Source organism: Anolis carolinensis, chromosome 2 (genome assembly GCF_035594765.1).
Source record: "Anolis carolinensis isolate JA03-04 chromosome 2, rAnoCar3.1.pri, whole genome shotgun sequence".
NCBI lineage: Eukaryota > Metazoa > Chordata > Lepidosauria > Squamata > Dactyloidae > Anolis > Anolis carolinensis.
The window spans coordinates 82350554-82373297 of record NC_085842.1 but is presented as its reverse complement, the minus strand read 5'-3'; positions in this window follow the sequence as shown (position 1 = coordinate 82373297).

Here is a 22744-nt window from a genome sequence, read left to right as displayed (position 1 = left end):
CTCGTAGCCAAGGTATGCCATGCCACAGACACCGAGCCCATCATCACCTTGCCAAAGAAGTACTCCGAGTATTGGGATGTATTCAATGAGAAAGAAGCCGAAAAATTACCCCCACATAGACCTTATGACTGTGCCATTGACTTGGTGGAGGGGGCCCCGATCCCGCGAGGGCATCTCTACTCCCTGACTGAGCCAGAGCAAGAAGCTCTCAGGGAATTCCTAGAGACAAACCTTCGCAAGGGGTTCATCAGACCCTCTCAATCCCCAGCCGCCTCCCCAGTGATGTTTGTGAAGAAGAAGTCAGGGGAACTACGCTTGGTGGTGGACTACAGAGCATTGAACAATATCACCAAGCGGAACAGCTATCCCCTGCCTTTAATCTCGGATCTACTGGATCGGCTTCGAGGAGCCAAGGTTTACACCAAGCTGGATCTTCGGGGGGCTTACAACTTAGTTCGCATCAGGGAAGGGGACGAGTGGAAGACCGCCTTCCAGACCAAATTCGGATTATTTGAGTCCCGAGTTATGAATTTCGGTTTATGCGGAGCCCCCGCAACGTTCCAGCATTTTGTCAATGACATTTTTCAGGACTATCTAGACAGGTTCTTGATAATCTACCTGGACGATTTTTTGGTGTTTTCCAGATCACAATCAGAACATGAGAACCACGTCAAAATGGTGTTACAACGATTGCGGGATCATGGACTTTATGCCAAGCTGGAAAAATGCGCTTTTGATCTACAAGAGGTAGATTTCCTTGGTTACCGCATCTCGCCTCTAGGGCTTTCCATGGACCCAGCCAAAGTTTCAGCAGTATTGGAATGGCGGGCGCCAACTAACAAGAAAGAGGTGCAGCGTTTCTTGGGGTTCGCGAACTACTACCGCAAGTTCATTCCAGATTTTGCCCGCTGGTCCGACCCCATCACTAGCTGCATCCGTGGAAAGCAGCCTTTCCGCTGGACTGATCAAGCAGAGAAAGGGTTCCAGCAACTAAAGAAACTATTCACCTCCCAGCCAATTCTACAGCACCCAAATCCTGGAACCCCTTTTGTGGTGCAAGCGGACGCCTCTGATGTGGCAATTGGGGCTGTACTCTTACAACCGGTGGGAGATCACCTCCACCCCTGTGCCTTTTATTCTCGTCAACTAACCACACCAGAGAGGAATTACACCATTTGGGAAAAAGAACTACTGGCCATAAAGGCAGCCTTTGAAACTTGGAGACATTGGCTAGAAGGGGCCAAATTTCCCATTGAAGTCCACACTGATCATCGTAATCTAGAACATCTAAGAACTGCCCGCAAACTAAATCAGAGGCAGCAACGTTGGGCTTTATTCTTTGAACGTTTCAACTTCCAGATCCATTATGTGACCCCAGCCCAAACCAAGCAAGCAGACGCCCTGTCACGTAAACCGGAATACGCTGCAGGACGCAAGGAGACCTTTGAATCCCAACTGCTACAACCTGAGAACTTTGCCACGCTCACGGTGGGGAACACCAAATCCATTCCCATTGGTTCAACTTCCCCTACTCCAGGACCCATCTGTGCTCAAGAAATCAGGGCTAGTCAGCAAGCAGATGCCTGGGCGCAGGACCAACTTCGCCAAGGTCTGCATTTCCCCTTTTCGCTTAAAGATGGGCTGCTCTGCTATAGAAATCATGTCTATATCCCACCCGGACCGGGCAGAGAAAAAGCGCTTCGTCTGTGTCATGACTGCAAACCAGCAGGACACTTCGGACTATTTAAAACTATGCATTTGATCCTAAGGGATTTTTGGTGGCCCAAGATCCGCAAGGATGTGGAAAAATATGTCAACACCTGCCCAGTATGCCAGCGCTCCAAGATACGAAGGGAGAAGCCCTCAGGGCTTTTACACCCCCTTCCTACCCCATCTCGCCCATGGGAAATAATTTCCGCGGATTTCATCACTGACCTACCACCTTCCTGTGGATTCACCACGATCTTAGTGGTGGTGGACCTATTCACCAAGTTAGCCCATTTCATTCCCTGCGAAGGCCTCCCCACGGCCAAGGAAACTGCGGATCTATTTCTTCAACATGTCTTCAGACTACATGGATTGCCCAAGAGTTTAGTCACAGACCGTGGATCTCAATTCACCTCTCGTTTTTGGAAGGCACTACAAAAACTATTGGGCATAGACTCTCGCTTATCTTCAGCTCATCATCCCCAAACAGATGGGCAAACGGAGCGCACCAATGCCACTTTGGAGCAGTATCTTCGCTGTTATGTAAACTATCAACAGGACAATTGGGCTTCTCTGTTACCACTGTCTGAGTTTGCCTACAACAATGGAGTTCAAGCTTCTACAAAAGAAACGCCGTTCTTTGCAAACTACGGCTTCCATCCACGTTTCTTTCCCCCTGTCATTGAAACTTCAGAGGTTCCCGCAGCAGAGGATTGGCTGCAGGAACTCACAGCGGTGCAACAACTTTTGCTCCAGCAACTGGACCAAGCCAAGGAGGACTATAAACGCCACGCTGACAAACATCGCCAGCCGGGCCCTGAAATCAAGGTAGGAGATCGGGTTTTCCTGTCCACTCGCTTTCTGCCCTCCCACCGCCCTTGCCGGAAGTTAGATGCCCGTTTCATTGGTCCCTATCCAGTGGTGGCGCAATTAAACCCCGTGACTTTCAAACTCCAACTTCCGCGTTCAATGCGCATTCACCCAGTGTTTCACCGTTCCCTGCTCCTTCCGGCGGATGGTGTGCGACCTGATACAGACCAACCGGCCCCCCCTCCTGTTTTGATGAATGGGGAGGAGGAGTTCGAGGTTGAGGACATTTTGGATTCTCGCTTTCACCGCCGCCGCCTACAATATCTCATTGACTGGGTGGGTTTTGGCCCTGAGGAACGCTCTTGGGAAGACGCCTCCACAGTCCATGCCCCTGATCTAACCCGTCGCTTTCATCAGACCTATCCCACCAAACCGCGACCTCGCGCCTCGGGGAGAGGGCCCCAGTTTGGGAGGGGCCTTGAGGAGGGGGATAGTGTGATGACCCATGGGCCTTGTAGTCCTGCTCAGGACATTGTAATTCCTGATGAAGATGAAAACTTGGGTTTTTTACCTTCCCAGTCTGAACTGGATTCCTCTCAGCCAGATCTTTCCCAGGCAGATCTGGGAACCTTGCACCTGCAAGAAAGTTGTCTCCCAGAAGTATGTCAAACAAGCCCAGAGCCTACTTCTCCCGTATTCTTGCGCCGGGAGTTTTGTAAACAACAGAGAAGTTTGGATTCAGCTTCGCGCAGGAGTGCGAGGATTGCAGCTAAGAATGTGGCCAATTAAGACTGCTTCTCGTGAGAATCTTTGGGGAGTCTCACATCTGGTCTCAGAGTTAGCTTTCGGTTCTGATTCCCAGAGAACTGCTTCGGCGGGAAGCTAGACTCTATTTAGGTGTTTTACCCGCGTAGTAACTTCGCGGAGTCAATTCGTCAGCCTACGGAGCGAGTTGTGTCTGGACAGCGCGCTCCGGTTCAAGCCTCGCTCCTGCTCAAGCCTTGCCTTGCTATCCAGCCTTCGCCTTGCTTCCCAGCCTTTGTTTATCTACGGACTTTGCCTTGTTTCCCAGGATTAATCCTTGCCTTGTTCCACGGATTTATCAAGTTATTCCACGGACCTTGTTCTTGTTCTTAGTTACCTTGTTCCACGTTCAAGCCTTGTTTCAAGTATCAAGTTATTTCCTAGCCTCGCTCAAGTTTCATGGACTAAAGGACCTTGTCATCTCCCCTCACTTTGCTTGGCAAAGTGAGTGTTTCGGTTATTGGATTACAACTTTGGACCTTAATATTTCTTATTGGACATTGCTTTTTTGGACTAATTCTGACCTTTCCTGAAAGGTCTAATTCTGGACTATTTTCTACACTAGTTTTTATTAACTTTATATAATCCTACAATAAAGATATTAGATAGATTCTGGCCTCTGTGTATGGTTATTGGTGCTCTGCAGCCTGGGTCGTGACACAACCCAGGGGAACTCGTGTCTATTCTCAGCAAATAGAGCGAGGGTTTTGTGACCAATAGATAGATTGGTTGGAACTGTTTGAAACTAAGTGAAGTAATTCTGAAACATACAACTAAGTTAAACTGAAGAACGCCTGTAACCGTTTACGCTAATGTACCTCTCTGAAGTAATTATTTGCCTGTTTTTAAGAAAATAAATTTTTATTCTATTTTCAACTTTCAAGAACCTCCACAGTGTATATTTTCCATCAAGAAGCCTTAATAAAAGTTCCAGCAATACAACAATAAAATACCACAGAAAAGCCTCATAGTGAACATCAGTTTGGGAGCCAGGGGCGGAAACAGTGTGGGCAGGAAATGGGAGAAGCTTGCCTCAGACACATTTAACCACAAAAATCCTAAAGACATTTTAGGTTGGTGGCAACTACCATTTTAAAAGAAAATTTAAAATCAAACGGTATATCCTCGCCTCTCACATATGTGTGCGTGTGAGCGTGATTAGAGTGGAGACTGGGTACGTTATATTTGGTGTCTCAGCTCCTTTGTTATATTGGAGGCAGCGGTGGGATATATTAAAAGATTCCCTCCCCCCCGCCGCCGCCATTCCTTTATATTGGTGGCAGCGGTGGGATTGATAAAAGATTCCCCCTGCCTGATGAAGTAGCCTCTTTAGCCTCTCCTCTCTGCTTCCCGCTTTGCTCCTTTCGTTATACGGTCCCACTAATGAAACAGCATCTGTAGAAATGTAGTCCTACACAACAGAGGTCTCCTACTTCCATCCAAACTGGCATCCATATCCTCTCAATTAATCCCAGGGCGTTTTGCTATCACCCATTCCAAAAACTGCTCTCACATTCAGGAAACTAGAACAATCTATATGATGTGTGTATACTGAGGACACATAGCTTTTTGTGAATATTTTAAAACATGTGGAAGGAGGCATCTCAAAGTCTAATTGCTGAAAGGGAGTCTCCTAATATATTTTAGGTATAGCCTCAAAGAAAAATGGGAGTCACTCTAACACTATGGGCCCCAATGACTCAAAAAAAGATGATAGTTAATGGTATCAAATGCCATTAAATGCCCCAGGAGAACTAAGAGGACCACACTCCCTTTATTTACCCATTCCATAACTTCCTGGATGTGAATATGTCCCCAAAAATGCATGCAGAAAGCTACTTGCACTGCATGACAGTTCAACAACGGAAGTGTGTGTATGTTTTTTCTAATTGTCAAATGAAATTAATCTTAGATTATCTGCTTCACTAATCCAAGCATGGGCTTCTGTATTAGCATCCATTTTCCTAGGCATAAATCTTTCAGGGAACAAGATGCAAATTTCAAGGGCTACGTGATTCCGTGAAACCTGTCAAATCCTGGTTACAGTACAATGCAGACGGGGAGGTGGAAGGGAAAATACTCTGTTTACCACAAACTGAATGGTATGTAATTGTCTTAAAGCTGCAGTTGCTGACAGTAGAAGACACAGAATTTAGATCAATGATTTATCAACTGGTGTCCAGGGGGTGCTTGGTTAGTTTGAAACTTATATTTCACACTCAGATTGTATTTGTTTGTTTGTTTGTTTTGTTTTGTTTAACATCAGAAATAGGAAATTTTAATGTGCATTTATTGAAATAAAGGAAAGCAGTTGTTAACTATTAAACAGCAACATCTTCTGAAAGAATTAAAAGGAAAGGAAAGGAATGTCACAATGTTAGATGGCTCCATGCCCATTAACAGAATGTTTAGAGAAACATTATTTATTTATTTATTATTTACAGTATTTATATTCCGCCCTTCTCACCCCAAAGGGGACTCAGGGCGGATCACATTACACATATAAGGCAAACATTCAATGCCTTAACATAGAACATAGACAGAGACAAACGCAGCTCCTCTCGGTCACAGTGATTCGTTGCAGCTGGCTGCAGCTGACTGCTTATCAGCCTGTGCCACAGCCCAGGCTATTTCAAATGTTTGGTTCATGGATCAGTAAAATTAGCATTTCTACACGTTTAAGAAATGGCAACCCATGGTGTGAACATGACACGAGTTTCAACTGTGGGGGTGAGGTATTTTGCCATTTCTAAACTGTTGGTTTTTCCAACTATTGCTAAGCCAGTTGGCAATTGACTTACTTTTAAATTTCCAGCATAGAGACAGGCAAAATGGCTAATTTCCCTGTGTGATGTTAAGCCCTGTTGCACACTTTTGTTGCTCAGTTGTAAATAAAACAATGATGCTGTGTGTGGAACAAATAAAAATGTCTATTTCCCCAGATGGCCAATGCAGAGAGGCTTGGGGAAAGATCAGGGTTAATTTAAAACCACTTCCTACGATCCGGGCTTTAAAAAAAGATAAATAATCAAAATCCTGGAGGGACAATGGGAAGAAATATCAGTGCAAATGACCCCAGAGAAAGTGCCACCTTAAGAAAGGTGCTTCTGTTTCAGTGGAAGGTTCTTGAGTGCAAACGACCCCATGGAAAGTGCCACCTTAAGAAAAATGCCTTAAATCTGCTTCAGTGGGAGGGTCTTGAAGGCAGTGCTGCCTTAAAGGATGCCTTTTTAAAAAGTGTGCTGGTGTCCTTGAAATGGGAGGGATCATGTCCTATCCATGTGATGAAAATTAAGAGGATGGTTGAGTTAGAATAATGGTTTCCAACCTTTGGGCCTCCAGGTGTTTTGGACTTCAGCTCCCACAGTTCCTAACAGCTGGTAAACTGGCTGGGATTTCTGGGAGTTGTAGGCCAAAACACCTGGGGACCCAAAGGTTGGGAACCACTGAATTAGAAGCTGGAGGAGGCGATCTTAGTGTGATGGGAGTGAGTAAATTCTTTATCTTATTTAAAGACAGAACCTCATGAAATTCCACCCTTTCCCCCACTTTCCCTTGTATTCTCCAGCTCCTTGTGATTGAAGTCGAAGGTGACCCCCTCCCCCAATAAAAGATAATAACTTATAGTTTTGCTAAGGACAAGGACATCAGGCTAGATAATAAGGGTTAAGTCTTGATCAATTTGCAAAGGCACTAACAACAACAGCAGCAGCAGCAACAAGGACTCTTCCCATGTTAGATAGTATGTACATTTAATCAAGACTTGTGTCCTATATTTCATATATTTATAGCAGAAGGTAACAAAGTTATTACTGGAAACCATGTCACAAAAATCTGAGCCACACCTAGGCCAAAGAATTAATGTCTCTTCTAATTGTTTCCCATCTCAGTCAATGACTCACAAACAAAAGAGACTCCCTTTTGAGCTGAGAAACATCTACATATCTAGGCTAAAGGTTAGACAAGAAAACATTATGCTTAATAATCTTTCCCTTGCCATTCATTTCCCCCTCCAGCATGAACCCCTTGTATCCCTTAGAATCATAGAATCATAGAATAGTAGAGTTGGAAGAGACCACATGGGCCATCTAGTCCAACCCCCTGCCAAGAAGCAGGAAATCGCATTCAAAGCACCCCCGACAGATGGCCATCCTGCCTCTGCTTAAAAGCCTCCAAGGAAGGAGCCTCCACCACGGCCCCGGGGAGAGAGTTCCACTGTCGAACAGCTCTCACAGTGAGGAAGTTCTTCCTGATGTTCAGGTGGAATCTCCTTTCCTGTAGTTTGAAGCCATTGTTCCGTGTCCTAGTCTGCAGGGCAGCAGAAAACAAGCTTGCTCCCTCTTCCCTATGACTTCCCTTCACGTATTTGTACATGGCTATCATGTCTCCTCTCAGCCTTCTCTTCTGCAGGCTAAACATGCCCAGCTCTTTAAGCCGCTCCTCATAGGGCTTGTTCTCCAGACCCTTAATCATTTTAGTCGCCTTCCTCTGGACGCTTTCCAGCTTGTCAACATCTCCCTTCAACTGCGGTGCCCAAAATTGGACACAGTATTCCAGGTGTGGTCTGACCAAGGCAGAATAGAGGGGGAGCATAACTTCCCTGGATCTAGACGCTATTCCCCTATTGATGCAGGCCAGAATCCCATTGGCTTTTTTAGCAGCCGCATCACATTGTTGGCTCATGTTTAACTTGTTGTCCACGAGGACTCCAAGGTCTTTTTCGCACACACTTGCGCCATCTCCCAGTTCTAGGGGAACCCCAAAAAGCCCTTTTGCCTGCTGGGCTGCTGGAGGACCTCTGGGATTCCCCTCTTTTCCTCCCATGAGAAACACAAATGAGATCAAAGCCCTTTGAATGCCTCATGGGACTACCTGCATCTGTCTCCCAACACATGGGGATGCTGGATCTCATGTTTCTCCCCCATTGTGAATCCCACATGTGTCTCCTATCAATTTATTTTATTTTATTTTTATATTTTTTATTATTATATGATATGTTGCTGCTTGTAAAATGAAGCACTGTGACCCTGATGTGAACTTTTGACCAGCACACCATCCTGACCTAAGCACCACCAGGATGCCTCAGGCCATATACTACAAGTATGGATTACCATTATCACCCTCTGGAAATAAAACAATGGACTTCTTCTCAAACTCCGGAGGGCGATGCCAGGTCATTTGAGAATGAAGCAACCTTTGGACATTCCAATCATTCACCTATATGAATTACCTCCTCCATGGGGAGATAAGGGTAAGCCGCAGCTGTCAAGACAAAGTCATCTCCCTTCCTTGGACTCTGAATCATTTTTAACCCCATCAAGATTTCAGATGCTGCTGCTGTTTTGACAATAGGACTGACATCCAGGTGTCAGACTCCCATCCAAGGGACTTGTTATTCCAATCAGTATATCAATAGGCAGGTCTGGTTAGCAGGGCCCTGGGGCACTCATTGGACCATTTGACAATGGACCTGACATAGGGTCACTCATTAATCCTTTCATCAACATATGATTGCCTTTGTTTCTCCTGCTGCCACACCTCCATCTCCCCCATTGGCCAGCCAGGGAGAGATGTCACAGACAGATGGTGCTCTCTCATTGGCTGAGGCGTGTCAAGTTCCCACCTCTCCAGGGAGCCCCTGCCAATCACAACAAGGCTGGGTCCAGCCAGGGGCAGTGGGAATTTTGAACCTGAAAACTGTATAAAAGTGCATGCTTTGCTATGCTGTGCTTCTCAGTCTATTTTTGGTGAACTATTGCAGGCTGGCAAAACTTTCAGCTGAAATTAAATAAAATTCCTCGGTGGCTTCTACTTCAACTTGGTGAGTTATATTCTGGAAGTTATTGGCTTCTTTCTCACCAAGCTTAACCCACAACTTGGATCTCACTATCCAATGCTGCTCTAAATTGTTCGATAACATGATGAAGTCCCTTGTGAAAGTACTTGAACAAAAGAACCAGCTTTATAATATTTGTTGTTGTTGTTGTTGTTGTTGTTGTTAACCATCAATAATAATAATAATAATAATAACAACTTTATTTGTATTCTGCTCTATCTTCCTGAGGGGACACAGGGTGGATTCCAGCAACAAAAAAGCAAACATTCAATGCTCCAAACAACAATAAATACAAATACAAAATACAAACTCATTTTCAACTTATGGAAATTGTAAAGTGAATCTATCATGGGGTTTTCTTGGCAAGATTTGTTTCAAAGATCACATAATACTAAAATTCTTTAAGTATCTAATATTGATTCTATCTTAGTTTCTGTCAAAAGGAGCCTACTGAATAATATGCGCGTTTCACATTTCTGAACAGATGGAAAACATGATAAATGGGAGCAATCAGTGACCAGTCTTCATTAACATCCACAATTAAAGAACTATCAGCAAATACAGATGTGCAGCATCTAAATTAACAAAAGAAAAAGAAAAAACCACATGAAATGAGAATTAAGATTGATTGTATTCCTCAGAAGTCAAGAAGAAAAGATAACACCACTTAATTTAGCAAACAGCACTCCTTAACATGTTATCCAAGCAACAGCTTCTCACACCGATTTCGATACGTGTTATGACGCTGAGCTCAATATGAGCAGCTTGGAGGACAGAGGTCCTCATTCTCATTCAGCAATTAATTCTTACTTAACTAAAGCCTGAATAGTAAGACAAAAGTACTCAATGCGACAATTATGCTAGGCATTGTTGCTATTTTGCAAAGAGAGAGAAGCTTTTCTTTTAATTACTCTGATTTTATCTGCTTGGATTTTAATGTATTTGTCTATTATTTTATTTGTGTATTGTTGGAATGTTTTAAGTTTATGTTAAATATGTTGTTGTTTTTCGGGCTTGTCCCTGTTGTGAGCCGCCCCGAGTCCCTTCGGGGAGATGGGGCGGGATATAAAAATAAAGTTTATTATTATTATTTATTCTTGAGAATACCTGCAACCTAAACATCAATAAACCAGCAGGTGGAGTTGAGGCTGTGACCTGTGGTTCTTGTTAAAATCTCCAGAAATTATCTCCTATTATTTTGTACATACACACATAGCTTTGCAATTGATAGGATCTGTTCAAATAAAAACAGGGATCACCTGGCAAAAGTACCCAGTTTTCAAATGATGGAGCTCATATTTGAAATAATAATATAATAATAATAATAATAATAATTTTATTCTTGTATCCCGCCCCATCTCCCCGGAGGGACTCGGGGCGGTTCACATGGGGCCTTGCCCAACATCACAACATAAAAACAAATCAAAACACATAAATTTACAACAATAAATCAACAATATCAGTAAAACCATCATAAAAACAATATTGCAGGAAAAAGCGTTAAAAACAGATATAAAACACAAGTCTAGGCCAAAGGGCAAATGTGTCAAATCGGGGGGAGGTAGTTACGTAATTGACATAGTCATTAAAGTACTAGAAATGACAATAATGACAATAAGAAGGCGAATCAGTGGGTCTATTATTATGTAGGCAGACAACTTGAACCAACAGAATTCACTCATCAAATAGAGCTCTCGGTTTTTATAATGGAAAGCAAAGCCTTTCTGAACAGGTCAGAGTTCTGCAACTTTGATGCCTTTGCCTTGCTTTGTGTGAACTATGTCTATCTAACCCAGGAATCAAAGTTATGAGCTCGGAACTGAAATCCCAGACTTTGAAATATGCACCTGATACAATTTCACATGTTGTGTATGTATATGTATTATTTGCAAGTGGTTGTTTTAATATACACATAAACAGCTGCTGGGAATAATTCATATCACATATCCATGTATCTTAGGAAACAGAGAGCTAATAATGAATAGAATCTGAAGGTGGCATACCTGGGTGGAAGCTCCCATAATGCTGCAGTATATACTTTTCTGATTGTTGCAAAAGGGGGAATCTATTACCTTTTTGCACGATGACCCACCCCACAAGTGCAATCCCATCTTGAGGTACCATGGCATACCCTCACAGGTAATCAGTGACTGAAAGGAAGGATAAAAAGCTCCTAGATGCCATATGGCCCCACGTCGTATCTTCAGTGAGTATGTTGAAGGGCCAAGATCTAGTGGCAATACTTTTTTGCCAGTGATAAAACTGCAGTTGGATAGAACTCTGGAGACTTGTACACACACTCAGCAACTAATTGCCCATGGGGGAGCACCACAGGCAGAAGGGGGTGCCCAGTGGAAGAAACCTGGCGAGCTTTACATTCCACTGTCACTGACCAGGATCTTGACCAATGTCTTCCCATACCCTTCACAGTAGACACCCTGTGTCTGTATTATGTGCTCAAGCTTCTATATTCAAGTACAAATCAGTTGCATGAGAAGCCACGTTCAGAGTAATATGTAAGGATGATTATGGTACCATTATAAAGAAGGCTTTCCTGGAGTTTCCCAGAGGCAGAGCCATCCCTAGGCAATTTTCAAGAGTAGGCAAAGAGAATGTTTGTGCCCCCCCCAACCAATTGCTGCAATACTTCACCTCTGAGGAGGAGGAGGAGGAGGCGGTGGGTGAGGCCACGGCAGCCTCCTGTACAGCGCGCACGCCGGCACGCAGGCATGCAGGGCGGGCGCACGCAGGCATGCAGGCCAGGTGCACGCTGGCGTGGGCCCGCCTTCCAGGCAGCGAGTGCACTCTCCAGCCGCTGCAACTGAAGCAGGTTGAGAGCACGCACGCCGCCCGCAAGGCCCAGGCTGCCCGGAAGGTGGCACCATCTTGTAGGGGCACCATTGAGATGCTCCCGCGTGCATCTCAACATGCATACACACATGCATGCGCGCACACCCAGGAGCACCTCAACAGCACCCCTTACAAGATGGTGCCACAGGCAAATGCCTAGTTGGCCTGGTGGTTGAACCACCTTTGCCCAGAGGTCTCAATTTTTTATTTTAAAAAGTATTACTTTCTAAAGGGCATTCCTCAGAGCTGTATCAAAAAGGTGATCACAATATTAAGTTCATCTTTCCACCATGTCTCCTTTACATCAGATGGGAGCACTACCCCGCCCCCCCCAGGTCTAACTGCCATTCCACCATGTCTCCTGTATGAATTTAATGATATAATAATATAATAATAATATAATAATATAATACTATACTAATATTATAATATATTGTATATACATGTAATAGTCATAATATTATGATGTTATACAATGTAATACTAATTATAATTCACTATTATAATTGTATATTTATATTACATGCAATATTACTCATAATATTGCAATATAGTCATATAATATAATATATTGTATGTATATATACTTGTAAACTGCCCTGAGTCCCCTTTGGGGTGAGAAGGGCGAGAAATAAATGTCGCAAATAAATAAATAAATAAAGTGCCTTAATTTATTCAAGTCTACAGCAGGCCACAGGCCTCCAGATGTTGTTTGACTACATCTCCCAGCTGCTACACCAACATAGCTGATGTTGAAGAATGATATGTTCAGCAATATCTAGGAAGCTTAATAACTCCTACTCACCACAGAGCAGTGTTTCTCAACCTGGGGGTCGGGACCCCTGGGGGGGCCACTAGGGGGATGCCACAGGAATCACCAAAGACCAGCAGAAAACACATGTTTCTGATGGTCTTAGGAACACCTTTGGCAAAGAAGGCTGGGTGTAGATAAACTACAACTCCAAAACTTAAGGTCAATGCCCACCAAATCCTTCCAGTATTTTCTGTTGGGAGTTTTGTGTGCCAAGTTTGGTTCAATTCCATCATTGGTGGGGTTCAGAATGCTCTTTGATTGTACGTGAACTATAAATCCCAGCAACTACAACTCCCAAATGACAAAATTATCCCCCCCACCCCTACCAGTATTCAAATTTGGTTGTTTCGGGTATTTGTGCCAAATTTGGTCCAGTGAATGAAAATACTTTGTGCATATCAGATATTTACATTATGATTCATAACAGTAGCAAAATTAGAGTCATGAAGTAGCAACAAAAATCATTTTATGGTTGGGGGTCACCACAACATGAGGAACTGTATTAAGGAGTCACGGCATTAGGAAGGTTGAGAACCACTGTAATAGAGGAACCTGCCTTAAGATCTAAGAATCAAGCTGTCTCCAAAAGATACAGTAGATTCTCAGTTAACTGGCACCCAAGGGAATTGGTAGATGCCAGATAAATGTAGTTTCTGGTTGTCTGAGAGTTACTATTAAAAATAGGCCTAACTACTATGCCCCATAGAATACCATACATTAAACTCTGTATTGACTTGATATTAATAGTGGAATACAGTAATTAAAAATAAATAAAGACCAATAACGAGAAATGTAACAATGTAACATATATTATTGTATTATAAAAAACAGCTTCATGAATACAGTATTACGTTTTTGATTTTTTGCTGGTTGCTTGAGAATTCCAGTTGTTTGAGCTCCAGTTACCTGAGAGTCCACTGCACCTAAATTCCAGGAGCTCATGAAGAGTTAAGAGCTGCAGTTAAAAATGAACTCCAGTTCGTCATTGAATTGCTGGCAATGAGTATGAAACATTGTTGCATCCCTATTAACTCCAACTAGCATCTCTAAATCTTGAAAATGGTGCCCAGATTTCCAAGTCAATATTAATTTTACACTTGGCACCACAAGGGAGTGAAGAGTAGCCAAGTTCACATGGGGTCAGTCTAATAAAGAGACAATAGAGAAGGAGGGAGCCGTAAGGCTAGAGACTGAGTTCACCTACTAGGCAGGCAGATAATCTTTTTCATCACCAAGCAAGGCTGCAGAGCATAATGGGATATCCAGCTTTGTAAGGGAGACGGGAAGAGTAACAGTGGGAGGGCAGCCCTGTGGGAGATATCTGATTCATATGTGCAGCATTAACAACGGAGACATCAGGAAATTTAGCATTACCTGGGAGCAATTTTCATTATGGAAGGAAGGGCACAAGAGAAGAATTGAGTGAAGCTGCCAGAGTCTCTGGTCAAGAGGCTGGATTTTTATCCAGAATTGAAAGGTGGCAGAATCAAATCTGCACATGATATAATTAGCATATATGGGCCATTCTTGAGCAAGGGATTTCACACCTCGCTTGGCAATTAACATTATTATGCACTAGGGTGAAAGCATTTTTTAAAAAGTTTTTATCGCTAAGCCTCCATAATGAAAAGGGGAATATTTAAGCCTTACTTGGCTCAAGTATGAATTGATTTGTAGAGCTGTATTCATGCTAGGGAAACCAGTTCTGATGAACTTTCCCATCTGTTTCAGGAGTTTATCACATGCTATTGCAGTGGTTCTCAACCTGTGGGTCCCCAGATGTTTTAACCTTCCAGAAATCCTAACAGCTGGTAAACTAGCTGGGATTTCTGGGAGTTGTAGGCCAAAAACATCTGGGGACCCTAGGTTGAGAACCACTGTGTTATGGCATGGCAATTGTGTGATCACTGATACTGGATACATACTGTCATGAGCACCTCCATTATCACACCTCTCTTAATTTGCACAATTGCATCAATCCACTGATTAATGGTACCACAGTTGTACTTCCACATATTCTCGTATGGGTTTCATATTTGAGAGTGTTAACAACACAACGTGTTCAAAAGGCCTTACCTTTCAAGTCAACAACAACTTATGACAGCACTTATCTTGGCAAGATTTATTCAAAGGAGGTTGGCCAGTGCCTTCCTCTGAGACTGAGAGAGTGTGATTTGCCTAAGGTAGCTGTGAGGATACTTGAAACTTGGTGTCACGATGCTATCTCGTTCATGTTCAAACACAGAGAGTCAATACTCAAGTCCAAAGGTCATATACAGAGTTCTTAAATCAAAGCCTAAATCCACAATCCAAATGCCAGTCGTCAGTGTCCAAGTTCCGAGGTCAAACAAGCCAGAAACAGTATAACTACAGTAATTGCAAGACAAAATCCTAAAAGTCCAAGTCAGGTCCAGGGTTCACAAAGCCAGTCACACAAATAAGTCACAATAACACCATCCAGCAAGATATTGCCTCCAGCAACAAGATTACAAAATGGAGTCTTTAATGCGAAAGCCATAGGTCAGTAGTTCTCAACTTGCGGGTCCCCTGGTGTTTTGGCCTACAACTCCCAGAAATCCCAGGCAGTTTATTAACTGCTAGGATTTCTAGGAGTTGAAGGCCAAAACATCTGGGGACCCACAGGTTGAAAATCACTGCCATAGGTGTTGCTTGTGGATAGCCTGTTTCTCAGCTAACCTGCATAATTGAGCTTGCACATGAGAAGGTGCAGTTAACTCTTCAACAAACTGACCTGAAGTACGAGCTTCTGCTTGCCCCTTTGCTGGGTTGTGGTAGCTAAGGGTTCTCCTTCTGCAGCTACTACACTCTGCTGTGTGGGCTGATGAAAGCTGCTGATCTGCAGTTCCAACCACTTGTTCTTGCTGTCAGGGCTGAGCAGAAGACCTGGTCTCCCAGAGTCATAGTCCAACACTCAAATCACTATACAACACTGCCTGTCATTGTAACATAAATACAGCAAATCCCCAATACTTCCGTCAGTCAGTGCCCTGGAACCCACCAAGCTAAGATGAGCAATTTTTTTTAAAAAAATTATCAGGACATCTTAAACACTATATGAATTAGTGGTTGCAGCCTGTTGTGTTTTATAACCTTTGCTTAAATGTAACCTTGATTTATCATTTGAACTCTTTGTATGTTAGCCACCATGACAGGATTTATCGTGAAGGGTAGGATGTTGTTTTGAAAAGAATTGATAGATAGATGAGTATTTGTCACTTACTTTTATGGATGGGTCTGATAGAAGTTTCACTCTGAGAAAATGCATTTTAAAGACAACAGCATGCCTGTCTCTCGTTCTATTTTCATGTGATGAGCTCTGAAATAGCTGCTTAAAGGTAATTTTATTTAATTGCAACTTTTTATGGCTCTTCTATATTTAACTGCGGTTGTTGCAGTAATAACTTTGGCAATTTATTTTAAGACAGTAACCTTGGCTTGCTTATTATGATAGCATTGGTGGAAGCTATTGTCAACTCAGAGCAAACAAAGGCTTCATGATGCTGCTAAAGTTCACCCATCCATTATTTTACTGGTGTTCGGTTAGTCTCTTCCCAGCTCATTCCCTGCTCATGCCCCCTCCCAATTTTTTCATGGAGAAGGGAAATTCTCCTCTGTGCCTCTCTTGTCCATTTCTCTAAAGCCATTCAATCTAAAGAGTTCTCCAAATCCGCCAATGTCCATCAAATAGGAGATTATAGTAGAACCTTGTCAAGCAAGGTCAACATGTTCACAGTGAAGTTCACAGGCACATCTACTAAAATTGCTGGTAAACAGATTTAGCTCAAAACCAAAATATGGCACATGCCTTCATTTAGGAAGAAATGCAGTTCTGGGAAACTATTATCAGGATTTACAACAGCATTTACGTTTAGGAGTTGCTAATGTAGGTGTAATCCGGTGTCACCGAGCAGCCACCCTAGGGGTTCACCTTGCCCCTCTTCCCCATGTTGTGACTGTCACGAATTATGATAGCCACCTAATTTGCTCTTTGATGCTCTGGCTGACAGTCAGAGTGCCACCAAGCTAAGGAGGCTGGGAGGGGAATGCCCCCCTTCTCCCCTCTGTCAGTGTGAGAGCACTCGGGCAAACATCCACTGGAGCACCAAAAAGCGAGCTAGGTGGGGTATTGCAGCTCGGGTAGTTGCAACATAAGGAGTGGCGGGGACAGGAGACAGTCATTTGTGTCCCCAGGCCACCTGAGTCTGGGGAACACAGAATGGCAGTCAAGATATCTGTGGCCAGTTTCAGTTAGATACTGGCCTAGCTATCTTGACAGCCCAGAATTTACTTGCTTAGCTTGAGCCTACCTTGCCTCAGGTTAAGATGGATCAGTTCCATACGGTGTAACCACCATTGGACTAATCCAATTTCACACTGACCTAAGTGGTCAGTGTAGATGAGCCCTACAGCAAGAGAGGGGAAGCTTCCAGATGTCTTATGGTGCTGAATGAGCCGGATGGGAATTGCAGACCAAAGCATCAGAAGGCAAGGAGGCAGAAGACTCCCAACTCTTACAGCCTTTTCACTATTGTGGCACTGTCATTTCATTTTCATTGTTATGGGTGTATTCTGTGCAACCACAGGGCATTGTAGTTTGGTGAGCTCTCTGGTTGAGAATTCTATATACTCTTCCCTAAATTACAAGTCACAGGATTAGATATAATGTTACTTACAGTTATAGTGCAATTATAGCACTATAATTGTGTCGTAGTTGAGATGGTTTTAAACCATTGTTTTTAAAGTGGCAATAACTGATTTTAGTGTTTATGTATTTATAGTTTATGTTCCGTCATTGAATTTTTGCTGTATATATGTTGTGCTCCGCCCTGAGTCCCCTTTGGGGTGAGAAGGGAGAAATATAAATGTTTTAAATAAATAAATAATAAAATCATAGAGTTGGAAGAGACCTCATGGGCCATCCAATCCAACCCCCTGCCAAGAAGCAGGAAATCACATTCAAAGCACCCCCGATAGATGCCATCCAGCTTTTGCTTAAAAGCCTCCAAAGAAGGAGCCTCCACCACACTCCGAGGCAGCGAGTTCCACTGCTGAACAGCTCACACAGTGAGGAAGTTCTTCCTGATGTTCAGGTGGAATCTCCTTTCCTGTAGTTTAAAGCCATTCTTCCATGTCCTAGACTCCAGGACAGCAGAAAACAAGCTTGCTCCCTCCTCCCTATGACTTTCCTTCACATATTTATACATGGATATCATGCCTCCTCTCAGCCTTCTCTTCTGCAGGCTAAACATGCCCAGCTCTTTAAGCCACTCCTCATTGGGCTTGTTTTCCAGACCCTTAATCATTTTAGTTGCCCTTCCCTGGACACATTCTAGCTTGTCAACATCTCCCTTAAATTACGGAGCCCAGAATTGGACACAGTATTCTAGGAGTGGTCTGACCAAGGCAGAATAGAGAGGTAGCATGACTTCCCTAGATCTAGACACTATACTCCTATTGATGCAGGCCAAAATCCCATTGGCTTTTTTAGCTGCCACATCACATTGTTAGCTCATGTTTAACTTGTCCACAAGGACTCCAAGGTCTTTTTCACACATACTGCTGTCGAGCCAGGCATCGTCCCCCATTCTGTATCTTTGCATTCCATTTTTTCTGCCTAAGTGAAGTATCTTGCATTTGTCCCTGTTGAACTTCATTTTGTTAGTTTCAGCCCATCTCTCTAGTCTATTAAGATTGTTTTGAATGCTGCTCAATAGTGTGAAAGGACCCCAGCTCTACGAAAATGACACATTATAGACTATAGCAAGGGGTAGGAATAATATAGATTCCTAGATTCTATTGGACTCTAGATCCCATGAGCTCTAACTAGTAGGCTTGATCGATCCATGAAAAATTTGATTCTAAACTCGTTTCAAAACTAGAGGGGGCAGTTTTTCGTTTTTGTTGCTATTTACGAATTTTGTCCCCAAAATTTTTCAAAATTAACGAAAATTCGTTATTTTCGAAATTAATTCGTTAATGGCGGACGCGCATGCGCAATTCCCAAAAACAGCACAGAGGGAGAGGACTTTACAGGACTCTCCCACCCTCATTTTTTGAGTGATCTTCTTCCAACTTGGTACAGTGGTAGAACACATTTAACACTGATAGCTCACCAAAATTTGGAATGTTTCCCTTATCCTCTGATTTTTGGCAAATTTTCATAGCTTTTATAATAAACCATTTTTTAATAATTGCAGAAATCTGTTCCTGGTTTGAAAGTCTTATTTCCTGTTAAATTGGGTTGTCTTTACTGTGAAAGTCATTGTTCTACTTCAGAAACTTTGTTTTTGTGGCTGAAACTTTGTTAAATTGGTGTGTGTGTGATATATACTGTGTATATATATATATAGTCCCTGCATATGTGTGTGTGTGTTTGTGTGTGTGTGTGTATAGGTAAAGGTATCCCTTGACATTAAGTTCAGTCATGTCTGACTCTGGGGGTTGGTGCTCATCTCCATTTCTAAGCCCAAGAGCCAGTGTTGTCCATAGACACCTCCAAGGTCATGTGGCCGGCATGACTACATGGAGTGCCATTACCTTCCCGCCAGAGCGGTACCTATTGATCTACTCACATTGGCATGTTTTCAAGCTGCTAGGTTGGCAGAAGCTGGAGCTAACAGCGGGCACTCACTCTGCTCCCGGGATTTGAACCTGGGACCTTTCGGTCTGCAAGTTCAGCAGCTCAGTGCTTTAACACACTTCGCCATCGGGGCTCATGTATATATAATATACATACACATACACACAATGTGGAGAATATGTGGAAAGGTAGATAGATAGATAAGTTGGGAGCCACAGCGAAGGCACCTTCCTGGGAGCAAGGTCTAATAATAATAATAATAATAATAATAATAATAATAATAATAATAAATCCCTTACAATATCCAAGATGGGTACCATTATTGGCAGAGAAAGCCAAGCTGTAGGAGTTGAAATCCAATCATTTATCCTCCCTATAGAATCAATTTTATATGCATTTTTAGCTACAGAAAAGCTAAAATCAGGACAGTAAAAGAACAACACCCAGAAAATGGGAATTCCAGACAGGAAACAATCAGGGCCAGCTAATACCTCCCAACAAAGGATTCCCCCAGGTAGGAAGCAGCCAGGCTTTGAAGCTGCAAGGCTATTCAATGCTAATCAAGGTGACCAATTGCAACATTCACACTTGCCTCCCACAGACAAGAGTTCTTTCTCCCACCCTGGACCTTCCACAGATATATAAACCCCACTTGCCTAGCTTCGCACAGACGTCAAAACCTCACCGCCGGGCCCCTCTCTGTCTCTCTCGGTCTCGGCTCCATCCGCCGCCTTCCCGCCTCAGAGAGACACCAGGCCTGAGCTGAGGCGAGGCGGCGGCGGCGGCCATTTCCCCCCTCCGTCTTCCTCCTCCTCCTCCTCCTCGGCCTCCTTCCCCCTCGCCCCCTCCCATTGGCTGAGCCCGTGACGCCCCTTTTGCTGAGGGGCAAAAGGAAAGGGCCTGAATGGTTTGGGTGATTTGCAAAAGCTTTTTTTTCCTAACGAAGAAAACGACGACATAACGAAAAACGGCCTCTCGCGATTTGAAACCGCGATATCAGACGTGTGGACAACCAATGCTTCAAAATTGCTTCAAAACAAACGAAAATAACTAATTAATAACGGTTAACGGGGAAAACGAATTATTTGAGCAAGCCTACTAACTAGTATAACCAATTGTGAGGCATGCTAGAAGTTGGTTTTCAACCACATTATGAAGACTGCATACCGTGTTTCCCCTAAAATAAGACCTCCCCAAAGAATAAGACCTAGTAGGGGTTTGGGGGGATTGCCAAATATAAGGCCTCCCCTGAAAGTAAGACCTAGCAACTAAGAATGGGACCTTTCAGGCTGCAGGAGAGTTCCATTGGCTCAAAAAACCTTCCGTCGCTGCCACTGAGCTGCCGTTTCTTTCTTCCTTCGGAGACAAGGCTCCATCCTGGCCAAGCTCCCTTCGTCCCAGAGGCTTCTGATTGGCTCCTGGTGCCAGGGCAAGGGAGGGTGGGAGGGAAGGAAGAGGGCTTCAACACCCTTTCCTGCTCCTTCTGCTTCTTAAAGGTACAGGAGGCATTGGGATTCTCCTCCCATTCTTATTCCTATCATATGCCATGAAACTTATTATTTTATACTATTACAGTAGAGTCTCACTTATCCAACATAAACGGGCCGGAAGAATGTTGGATAAGCGAATATGTTGGATAATAAGGAGGCATTAAGGAAAAGCCTATTAAACATCAAATTAGGTTATGATTTTACAAATTAAGCACCAAAACATCATGTTATACAACAAATTTGACAGAAAAAGTAGTTCAATATGCGGTAATGCGATATAGTATTTACTGTATTTATGAATTTAGCACAAAAATATCACGATGTATTGAAAACATTGACTACAAAAATGTGTTGGATAATCCAGAACGTTGGATAAGCGAGTGTTAGATAAGTGAGACTCTACTGTATTATTACCATATTATTAGCCTCATATTGTGTTACTATTATATCCCATTATTATATTATCCTATTAATATATATTATATCATTATATTCTATACTATTATTCTATTATTATTCTATTATATTAGCATATTATTAGCATATTATTAGCATATTCTGTTATTATTATTATATTTCATTTTATATTATCCTATTAATATATTTTATATAATTATATTATATTCTATTATTCTATTATATTATCCTATTATTATTATATTATTATGCTATTCTGTTATTATATCCCATTATTATATTATCCTATTAATACCATATTATTATCATCATATTCTGTTATTATTATATCCTATTATTATATTATCCCATTAATATATTGTATATCATTATATTATTATTTTATTATTATTCTATTATATTATCATATTATTATTATTATATTATATTATTCATGACTACATTGAAACTAGAATAGAGAGAAATCAGCGTGGAAACCTTGTGAAACCTAAACTGCAAGAGGTACCATAGATTGTTGTACATGTAAATAATGGTAGTAACAATAAATTTGTGATAGGATTCACAGTTTGTCTGGTTATGCTGGTTGGTGATGACAACTATTTTACAGTATATAATAAATGTTCATTTTGTTGTTCAACAATAAATGTGACCTTCTTCATGGAAAAATAAGACATCCCCTGAAAATAAGACCTAGTGCATCTTTGGGAGCAAAAATTAATATAAGACCCTGTCTTATTTTTGGGGAAACAGGGTAATTCCCATTGTTGCTATTTAGTAAACATACTATACCATACAACACTACTTTGCCTTCAAGTCATTTCCAACTTATGGTTACCCTACGACAAATCTAGCACAAAGTTTTCTTGATAAGATTTTCTTCAAAAGATGTTTGCCATTGCCTTCCTCTGAGGCTGAAAGAAAGTAACTTTCTCAAGGTCACCCAGAAGGTTTTCATGGCCAAGTGGTGATTCAAACCTTGATCTCTCTGGGTCCTGAGTTGAATATTCAAACCACTACACCATCCTGGCACATACTTATACTATACTATTGAGAGAGCAAAGGCAACCTAGAAGCACAAACTGAATGTGTCCTTCCACAGTATTTACCATTCTAATTCCCCAAATTCAAAGTAGAACTGGAATTCCACTCCACTCCTTTGTCCAGCCTCATAGTTGTAAAACCTGCACTTTGATATGAACCTATGTGGCTGCTTCCAAATACACTATATTTGCATATCCTACCATATCCACACATTTTAGCCTCTTCCGTTCAATTGGGCATGAACCTCGAGGCAAGTGGTATTATCCAGATGGCAACTGGCCTCCATTGCTCCAGAAGGGGCCTCGAACTGCCTAGAGTGCAGGTGTGAAAAAATGATAGGGAGATGAATATCGCAGCCCAGTCTAGAGTCATCA